The sequence below is a fragment of the Pinus tabuliformis genome, chromosome 2_2 (assembly GCF_031772625.1).
Source record: "Pinus tabuliformis cultivar Carrire ecotype Pingquan chromosome 2_2, CPIR1, whole genome shotgun sequence".
Classification (NCBI taxonomy): Eukaryota; Viridiplantae; Streptophyta; class Pinopsida; order Pinales; family Pinaceae; genus Pinus; species Pinus tabuliformis.
Window position 1 is genome coordinate 293,259,681 of NC_142300.1, and position 11,168 is coordinate 293,270,848.

General features: G+C 37.9%; 1 pseudogene; it reads right to left on the bottom strand.

Moving 5' to 3' along the window:
- Positions 1–3,478: 3,478 nt before the first annotated feature.
- Positions 3,479–6,355, bottom strand: LOC149192474 (putative pentatricopeptide repeat-containing protein At3g13770, mitochondrial pseudogene; annotated as a pseudogene).
- Between the last annotated feature and the right edge of the window lie 4,813 nt (positions 6,356–11,168).

The window sequence follows — 11,168 nt, forward strand, 5'->3', positions numbered from 1 at the left end:
AACAACCCTTGAATCGCCCCAAAAACACAGTCAAACTGTTGTTGACTGAAGTCAACCTGCTACCCAAAACTAACGCAGTCAACACTGGTCAAACCTATGGACGGATTGTCTCAATTTTTGTACCAAAATCTGCGGCCTGCCTAGGAGAGGCAGCCACACAAAAACCGCACCCTTGATGAGTCAATGCTTGGTCAACACAGGTCAAAGAGACCTTCAGCAGTTCTTGCATCCTCCTTTCAGCGTCCTCCTTGCCCTAATGTGTCCTCCTTCCCACGTGTGAGTTGCTCCTTGTATAACCCAAAGCTTAGGGAAGAATGAGTGAGATGAGATGATGAGAAAATGAATCCACCTCTCTTATATTTATATGATTCACTGGGCATGTGTGCCACAAATTTCATTGTTGGCCGACCTTGACAATTTGTCAAGTAAATATAAATAAATTCATATCTCCATAAATACCTGTCGAAATCGGATGATCTTTAGATCAATCCTACACCTCTCGACAAGAGGAATCTAGGAAAAATATATGCTACCATAAATGAGGTGACCCACATGGAAACCAGTCAAATCGGTCAGTTCATTAGCCGACTGGGTCCCGGTACAAAATACAGGGGTATGCCTCCACTTTGCCCGAAATTCACAAAAATTGGTCCTAATCGGTCGGTTTAGGACGGAACCGACCAGTTTATGGTCAAACTGGCTGGTTTAGGATGGAACCGGCTGGTTTATGATGGAACCGGCTGGTTTATGGTCAAACCAGTTGATTTCATCCTAAACCGATCGATTCATTGTTAAGCCTGTGGCGGACCCACACAATGTGGTTTAGGAAGGCTCTAGGGTATTTTGGAGGGAAAATAAGGGTTGTTTCCCTCCAAAAACACCCTCTCCAAGCCTTAAAAGGAGCTTACCCCTCTCATTTGTCTCACACATCTCATTTGGATTTTTTGTGAGTTTGATTGGGAGCTTGGAGAGTGTTGAGTTTTCGCTAGAGTAGTGAAACAACAGAGAGTTTGAGCTAAGTAGTAGTCATCATGCCTCCAAAAGCCAATGATACTACTTGGGCTTATTGTGATATGATTGTTGGCAAAATGATCTGCAAATATTGCCAAAAATCTATTGCAGGATGGGGTATTAACAGGTTCAAGCAACACTTGGCTAGGATAGGAGGCCATGTAAAGCCACGTGGAGCACCAAATGAAATAATAGGGCATATTAGGGCAGAATATCTTCAAAAGTTTGAGACTCAAGTCACTAAACCAATAGAGAAGTTTGTGACTCAAGCAGTTGCAAAGTTTGGGAGTCAAGACTCAACCAACTGAGTTTGATCATGATGAGAAGTTTCAAGTGATAATGTTGATCACTAATATCATATATGTAGATTTGTAATAGGTTAGTGGCCCCATAGTTTGCCTTTGTTTTTGAACTCTAGCTGTCATTTAGAACCTCATTAATTATATATTTTGTTGCTTATATGTATTGCACTTGGTGCCATACATATCAGCAAACTTTGCATATTTTGTGTCTATTGGTTTGGAATCATGGTTTTAAATCTTAAAAATAGTTTTTTTCAATAAAAATTAATTATTTCATATGTTTTTTTAAAACCGATTCATTGAGATCTAACCAGTGCCGGTTTCACTGGTTCCAATTTGAAACCCGGTTTATTAGGTGGATTGGTCCGATCACCTGTTCTGGTTTTTAAAACTATAGCCATCACTGACTAGATGAAAATGGATCTTTGTGATACTTACCCAAAGCACAACCATGACAGTCATTATCATTTCACAACATAAAAGGCAAGCCATGCACCATTCGGTGCTTTGAGAGTTGCTACACGTAGAGGTCGGTCAAATGATGAAACTTTTCACAAGTGTGATCATTGAATATGATGGTAGGCAAGGGGGATTCAAAGATGTCAAATTTGTATAGGCTTGAAGAACCATCAACATGTCTTGAAACTGTTACAATATATGGATTCTTTAGATTTCTATTTACAATATCGGAGGCAAAAATTTAATAGTTTTAAATCATCTCCTAAATGAGTGATTTGAAAAATAGAAATAAAATTAATTAGTTATGAGTGGCAACATAGAAGACATTGTTGATCTTCCCATTGGGAATATCTATTGTTCTTGCTCTTATAACACCTGATGGAGAAATATCATGAACAAAAATTTACCAAGTTGTACCAATCGTGAGAAATCTCTATTATGCAACAATTCCATACAGGTGTTGTACAACTCCGTACAAGCATATGGAATAGTTCCATACAGTTGTACAGAAGTCTGTGTGGTCATATAGAAAAACCCATACAATTGTACAGACGTCTTACATTTGCAGAGAGTTCCATATGGACAGGTAGTTTAGGCTATCCAACGGCCTGTAGAACAGTTTTCTATTGTTTTCTGGTTTCCTCAGTAGGTTGTACCTCTCAACCAGGGTATACAAGCTTAGTTTAGGGTGATTTCGGTAACCATGAAGTGTTGTTTTTTTGGTAGGTTGTGGACGTTTTCTTGCAAGTTTTGTCAAAAGAATGAGAAGTTAAGTTTGAGGGAGTAATTAGCAAGATATGTGTAAAATTGATTTTATGGTTCTGCTATTTAATTTTCAGTTATTGTGTAATTGATGCTATCGTTTGAATTTAATTTCAGCATTAATTAAATTAAGCAAGCACTTTAGTTGTTTAATTGAGATCATAGACATTAGTCACGTACAAATTGATGCTATCGTTTGAATTTAATTTCAGCATTGATTAAATTAAGCACTTTAGTTGTTTAATTGAGATCATAGACATTAGTCACCTGCTGCTTGGAATTTTTACAAGGCCTAGTTTTGGACATTCTGGAAACAAGTCTACCAAACTTTTGAAAATGATGTCCCTGTAATTTGGCAGAATTACCGAAAGTCATTTAGTGGACTTGCAGGCCTCCTAGATCATTTTGGAATAATATAGTAAAACCGCCTGCTCAGAATAGAGTGGTATGCCTATTGAAAGGCCTGGTTCTAGACATTCTGGAAACAAGTCTAACACAGTCAATTGAAGATGATTTCTATATAATTTGGCAGCAGTCCCAAGCTTGCAAATATTACTTCAATCAATCTTGGATGTGACCTCCCTACAACCATACGATTAACAACAGTACGTAACTAGGAAATGGAAAAATTAATCTAATAAATATATGTGGTTTGGGGTATTATCCAGCCTGGTAAAGTCAAAATAAGAGAAAATGATTTAAAAGTCCTAAGCAATTGCAATAAATAAATTAATAAAAGTAGAAACTAGTCCACTTCAGCATTAGTTAGAATTTTTGGGCTGAGAGGCTTATTTTACAGCCTTAGTATGATGTGTATACAGCCTAGTATGATGTGTAACCCTGTCCATCCATCATCAAATTTGAAATTTTATTCATATCAGCTAAAATAAATAATTAAAAAAAAATAATCATATAAAACATTTAGATAGTGTCTGCTCATATTAAATCCGTATTTAAAATTAACTGGTGTACCATATCTCATATCTCACAAGTTTCAGCACATCCTTGGATTCATACTTCATTTCCTCCTCGCAGGAGAGGGAGACGAACTGATCAGATACATTTATAATCAAAGATTCCCGAATACCATGATTGATTAACTGTTTTCCAGAACGTCAATCAGTATCACTTTCCTTGCGCTAAAGTGCATTGCCCAAAAGAATCCCCTTTTCCTTGCACTAAAGTGCATTGCCCAAAAGAATCCCCAAGCTGTGCACGCCGGAGCAAGGGCCTCAAATCTCTCAAATTATCACGAGCTTTTTATCAGGTATCGAATATGAGATTTCCAACTACATTGTGCAGCCAGCTAAATTTTGAATTTGATGAATTGACTTTTGAGAAGAGAGAGATTTAGCTTTTAAAATGGGACGGGAGGTGGCTGAGTTCAAATTTTAAAACATTCCATGCTACAGCATCGTAACGGGAAGCATGCATAGAACATTCATGCATATGTACTACCCGTGGGAGTGGTTTCGGGTCCTATGTTTTGTTAGATACAGGGACATTAAATGCTCTTTTATCCCTTGGCTAGTGAATGTAAGGTATCGCTGGAGTGTTATGCCTAGACTCTGTAGGACTATCACTGATTTTTGGCATCTCATTCGTCTCCTCTTTCACCAATAATCATTTGTCTCCTCCTTTACCAATAATCTCCACAAGAACAAAGTCCATTTTTGAAATGATGGAAGCGGTTGGCATCTCTCACAATAATTTCTCGATCAACAATCTTAGAGATAATCTTGATAGCATTATGACAATCTATGCACACGCGAAGGTTTTTGATAATTCTTAAGAGTGCCCCAGGGGGTGTGCTAATAAGCCCAAACGCAATGGCCAGCTTTTCACTGTGAAGTGATAGAATATGCTCCTTTTGTTCCTTTTCCATATCATGGAACACTAAGTCTAATTCAGGCACATAACCAAATTGTTTCATTTGTCGAGTTAAATTCTCCAAAGTTACATAAATCTGCTCTGTTTGGGGATGAGATCTATCCCCAACACGGAAAAAATGCACTTGTTTCCTGATCTCAATCCAGCTGCATCCTGGCTGTATTTTTAGTCCTTTTTCTTTCATCATTTTTATTATCTTTGCTGCATTATCCCACATGCCAGCTGCAGAATACACGCCAGAAAGTGCGACATATGTTCCGTCGTTTTGGGGATTTAACCGACACAGATGTTGGGCAGCAAGATTTCCTAGTTTAATGTTGTTGTGTACTCTACAAGCACCGAGCAAGGCTCCCCACACCTCTGCGCCTGGTTCTACTTCTGCAGGCAGTTTATTGATGATGGCATGTGCCTCCTCCAAGCGCCCTGCCCGACCCAGAAGATCAACCACAGAAGCATAGTGCTCTAATCCTGGAGTGATATGATAATGCTGATACATGCAATCAAACAAGTGCAAGCCTTCTTCCACTAACCCTGCATGACTACATGCACAGAGAACACTCAAGAAGGTGACATGATTTGGTCGGATGCCTACCTCTTCCATTTGTTGAAAAAGTTGCAGAGCCTCCTTTGCCTGGCCGTGCTTGCCAAATCCATCGATCATCGCAGTCCATGAAACGACATTCCTTTCCGGCATTTTATCAAACATTCGTTGTGCATCGTCTACGCTCCCGCATTTACCATACATGTCAACAAGGCTGCTGCCTAAAACCACATCCTCCTCATATAAACAGCATTTAACCATGTGGGCATGTACTAGCTTACCCTGTTCTAGTGCTGCTATACCGGAACATACACTGAGAATGGTGGCAAATGTGGAGCAGCTGAGCGCCATGCCGGATTGCCGCAGTTGCCAATAAAGTACCAGAGCCTGATCCCCATGACCATGCTGTGCATATCCCGCAATCAGGGCATTCCACGAGACGACATTTCGTTGTGGTGTTTCATCAAACATTAGGTGCGCTTCCTCCAGGAGCCCACATTTAGCGTACCCTGCAACAATGGTGGTCCATGAAACAACATTCCTCTGAGACATTTTGTCAAACACTCTCCGTGCATCCGCCATGCATCTGCACTTAACATACATGCCCATCAATCCATTCCCCAACACAAGGTCGGACTCCAATCCGCCAATAATTACACGGCCATGGATTTGCTTGACCTCTTCCTCATTCGTGCAGGCAATGAGAACGCTGGAGAAGGTGAAGCGATTCGGCTCAAGGTGATATTGCATTCGCTTAAACACGTCGAGGGCCTCGTGGCGAAGATTGTTATGTGCATACCCTGCAATCATGGCAGTCCATGAGACCACATTTCTCTCACACATTTTGTCAAACACTTGGCGTGCATCCTCCATCCTGCCGTACTTGGCATAGGTAACAAGAAGTTTGGTAGCGTAATAAACGCCCATTTTCAGGCCAATTTTAATGAGTATTGCATGGAATTGTTTCCCCTCCGCAATATCCACGTCTTTATTATCGGTAAGAAAACTACTGCGAGAAAGAGGAATCCCTTTCTGCTCCATAATGCCTATAACCTCCTTTGTTTCTTTCAATCGATTCCCATTATTAGTGTTGTGCTGTGGTTTCAAAGTCAATACCCATTCAGAGGTATCGGTTCTGTAACGAAATGGCCATGGGATAGTCTGGTTAAAGCTTGCTACTGCCGGAGTTCTGGCCATGCCAACCTCGCAAATCGCTCCCGTCAATTATAACCCGTGTCATTCTCATTAGCCAAGGCAGCCATAAGGGAACACAATTCAGCTTCATGCTTCAATTCATTGATGGCGTTCAGAGTGCCATTTTCTGTTGCATTTTTGGTAGGAATTTGTGGAAATTAAAAATTTGATTTCTGAACTCGTACGAATTTTTCAAGGTATTGAAATTCAAAAAAGATTTGAAACAACGAAAAGAACAATATATTATTTGACCTAATAATTAAATTAATAATTTTGAATTGGATATATATTGGTATGAAATTCAAAAAAAAAAATATACCATTAAGGTTAGGCTTTTATGAGTTTAGTTTTTTCTCAATAAAAGCCTTACGCTTGATTTATGATTTCTTTTCAAATATTAACAAATAGATCTTTTAAAAATAGGTTAAAGTTTTTTGAAAAAAGTTTCACGGTCAAAGTCTTCACCGTAGAAGTCTTATTTGATTTGGTGAAGAGTTTTAAGTGAAAAATGATGGAATTTGTAGATAAGATAAGATAATTATATTTATGTCTAATTATTGACTACAAAGTAGGTCAAAGGGACTCTTGAGTACAATGATGCCCATACAATGTGGGAGAACCAAACGGTCTCCTATAAAAGATACAATGCATGAAGTATAAAGGATACAATACATGAACATAAAATATACAATGCATGAAATGTCCTAGCGAAGAAGATCCAGGAGCTAATGGGCCTAATGATCAAACCCATCTCTCCTAACATTCGAGATTGAATAACACTGAAGAAACTCAACAAAGTTTGTTGGCCCAATGAAGAGTCGATAGAAAGTATGAACTGTCCACAAATCGTTGCTTAGGGGAGTTCGTGCACTGTTGAGGTCTAGAGGACCTGGTTCATCTCCCAGGAACGGATCTAAGACGGATTTGTTGTTGAGATCTTGTGTGGTGGGGTGAGGTCCCACGGATCCTCATTGATCTAGAGTTTGGATATGTGGTATCAATTGATAATGGTGACAGTTATTGACTTGTTAAGGATAATGGTGACAACCATATGAATTAATTACTTTCATATTTATTAGCCTTTGCCCTTTTTAAGTTGATTTGACTTTGCTTTAGCAATGTTTTGATTATAAATATTTACCTATTTGTACACGTAAAATATTAAGCAAACTTTTTTTTGTCATATATTAAAAGTTTATTTTTGTATCATTTTATTGGTGAAGAGAGATTAAGTAGGATGGTAAGTGCTAAATTGGAAATGTTGGAAATAATGAGACGAGGTGAATTAGTATCTCACTTCATTTAATTAGTTTTGCACTTACATAGCATTAAATATCATTAGCACCAAATCAAATCACATAAACAAAGCATCAACATCCATCACATGAACAATGCATAAGAAACTTTATGCGGAAACCCAATAGGGGGGGGACCACGAAATGTCTTTAATATATTTGATGAGTACAATAATTTATTAGCACCAACAAAAGGGAAGCACCAACTCCCTAGTACTTAATTAGAGAAGCATTATTGTTTATCAGGAAGCACCAACTCCCTGGTACTTAATTAGAGAAGAATTATTGTTTATCAGGAAGAACCAACTCGCTTAAAGGATGGAAAAACACCTTGCCTTTACTAGCACCAACTGGAAGGATGCACCAACACCCTGTTGGCATCAATTTGCTACCATAGCACCACCTTGTCACCCTAAAGATAGAATATAGAAAAAAAAATGTGGGCTCCTGTACAAGGGATAGTGACCCACTTACAATAACATTCCATCACTGTCAATGTCACTTCACTTCTATCTCTGTTAATACTTTCTCAGATCTAGGGTTCACAACTTAATCACTTTCAACTTCAAGTTTACCCTTAAATTTTGATATGTTTGATCTAATTGAATGCTGTCATAGATCTAACTTTTAAATTATTAACACTTTGTACAAAAACTTGTCAAAATATGTATCTAATCATTTTAATGTATATTGATCCTTAATGATGTATAGCCCAAACAATTTAACAAAAGAAAGGCTCTAGCTCATACCTTAGATCTTCATATCAATTCTTGAAGGGGTCTAGTCATGCTACAATAGAAGATAAAAATGGTCTTGTTGTCATTGTGTATGTGCCTCCTTGCATACTATCTTGCCAAGTTCAATCCTCAAATCTTCCCTTGGATTTTTGACCTTATATTGTGGCCCAAACATGCCTTAATATCCCCTTTAGCTACGACCTAAATAGGCCTTAGTATACCCCTTAACTACAATCTAAAAGAGGCCTTACCTCGACCCTTTGATTGCGGCCTAAAACATGCCTTACCTCGTCCCTTTGATTGCGGTCAAAGCATGCTTTACCTCAACCCTTGATTGCGGCCTAAACGAGATTTACCTCTGCCCTTAAGTGTGGCCAAAAATTGCCCTCATACTATGACCTAAGCAGGAGTAGATTATCTCAAAACATGACCTTGATAACCCTCAGCAAATCAATCTAGCCAAGCTAGTCACTGCAGAAGTAAAAGACAAAGTTAAAAACCAAGAAACAACAATTTCCTTGGCCCTACTTCAGATCTTCAATAATGTCCACAACCTTAAAAATTTCAAAGCAATATTCACATTGTTTTCTTTGTTAAGAATGATGATCCTCAAGGGATCACATGTGCCCTATGTTTACATTTGCAAGGGAGGCTGACCTAACAAACACCCCTCATATTTAGGTCTGACTTCATCTTTAAAAAAATATAAATTATAAATTGAATTTTATGAGGCCGACTTATCCCATTAAAGAAGATAAGTTTGATGGAGTCAACTTCAATTAATTTGGTTGAGAATGGGTTAAGACTTAACAACTTAGCAACTAACAGGTCCCTTCAAATGGAAGCTTGTTATAACCACTTTTTAAACAAAATATTTTCAAAGGAAATCAGTGAAATCGGTGGGGATTTGACTGAGACAATAGCGTCTAGTTTCTTCAAAGTGGCATATCTCTTTAGCCATGAGAAGCTACGTGGTGTGCCACCTATCGATGGAAATGGCATGATTATTACTATCAAATGATGGTGGTATAGTATGCATTTTCACGTTCATTTGCCATAATAGGAGTAGGGAAAGTGCGGCTTCTTCTGGAGTTGACATCAATGACAACCAATTTTCAACAATCTCCCCCTTTGGCATTGATAGCAACACTTATACTCACCTTTGATTACTACTCAACCTATCTTCATGCTTCTAATATGTCTCTCCTATCAATGGCAAAGGTGACTCCCCCTGACAAAGTATCTCCCTCTGTCTTCCTACTATTTTCCTTTCTTCCCCTTTCTTTTTTGCTTATTAGTATGTATATCAATGTGAACGCAGAAGTACTCCAATTTCTTATTGAAGATACTCAAACCTTTCTCATGGAAGAGGTTTGGTGAAGAGGACAATTATTTATTCCTTTGTCCCAATGTACTCTACCTTGATATTCTTTTTTGTGACTTGTTCCCAAAGAAATTCGTATTTGATATGAATATTCTTGGTCTTGAAGAGCATCACAGGATTCTTGCAGAGACTTATGGTGCTATTGTTATCACAAAATATCAAAATGGGCTCATCGTACTTCACTTTTATATCTTGCAAATTTTGCTTGATCCAGAGGACTTGAATGCAACGTGCTACAACAACAATGTGTTGTACTTCTGTTGTAGACAACGATACTCAAGATTGCTTCTTGCTCAACCATGATACTAGACAATCACCTAAGTAGAAGGTTGCTCCACTTGTGCTCTTTCTATCATCAACACTTCTTATCCAATCTACATCTGTATAGGTTTTCATTGTTAATTTTTTCCCTCTTGGATACCATAACCCAACTTTGTTGTTCCTTTGAGATATCTAAAGAATATTTTTACTGTGAAAACATGGGATTCTTTTGGTGCTGCTCGAAATCTTGCAACCTATCCAAATGCCTGCATCACAATGGGCTTGAAGTTGTCATATATAGTAGGCTGCCAATCATCGATTTGTAGAGTCTTGATATTTTTCTTTAGATTCATCGTCCTTTCTTAACTTGCAATTGGTCACCATGGGAGTGCTTACAGGTTTACAATCTTCCATTTGGAACCTTCTCAACATTCCTTGATGTACTTGGTTTGGGAAATGAATATGCCTTCATCTTCCTAAAATATTTGGAGTGCCAAAAAGAAGGTCAACTCTCTAAGTAAAAACATCTCAAACTCACTCTACATATCTTTGGAAAACTTATAACTCAACCTGTCATCGTTGCTTTGAAAGATGATGTCATCCACATATACTTCAATGATAGTCAGGTTGTTTTGATCAACCTTTATATATATTTATATCTACACTTCCCTTTTTGAATCCTTGTTGTTGTAAATATTTGTCCAGTCTTGCATACCAGGCGCTAGGTGCTTGTTTGAGACCATATAGATATTTCTTTAATTTGTAGACATAATCTTCCTTTTGTGTTAGTGGAAACCCGTATGATTGTTCTATGTAGTCTTCTTCTTCTAACTCTCCATTTAGAAAAGATTGTTTTTCATCCATATAATACACCTTGATCCTTCTTGAGCAAGCATAATCCAAGAACATCGTGATTGCTTCCATTCTCGCAATAGGTGCAAATGTTTCTTCAAAATATATGCTTTCAACTTGTGCATATCCTTTTCATACCAATCTTTCCTTGTTATTGGTTACCTGTCCATCTTCATTCAACTTATTTCTACATCCTCTTCCACCCATTGTGTTCTTCATGATTTAACAGTTTTAGGTCCACGCCCATGTACATATGTTTTTTTTCTTTTGCTAGTTGAATGCTTAGGTTGTGCACTTTCTCTAATATCCATATGAAATATCAACCACATGCATTAATTTATTTCAATATTGGATAATACACTATAAATTCTAATAATACTATGAAAAAGGATGGATGTATCACAAAATGCTTCATACATTAAGTCAAAATTTGATTACCTAATGCCTTGTGGCATTCGTTGTGTCCTTATTTGATATGAC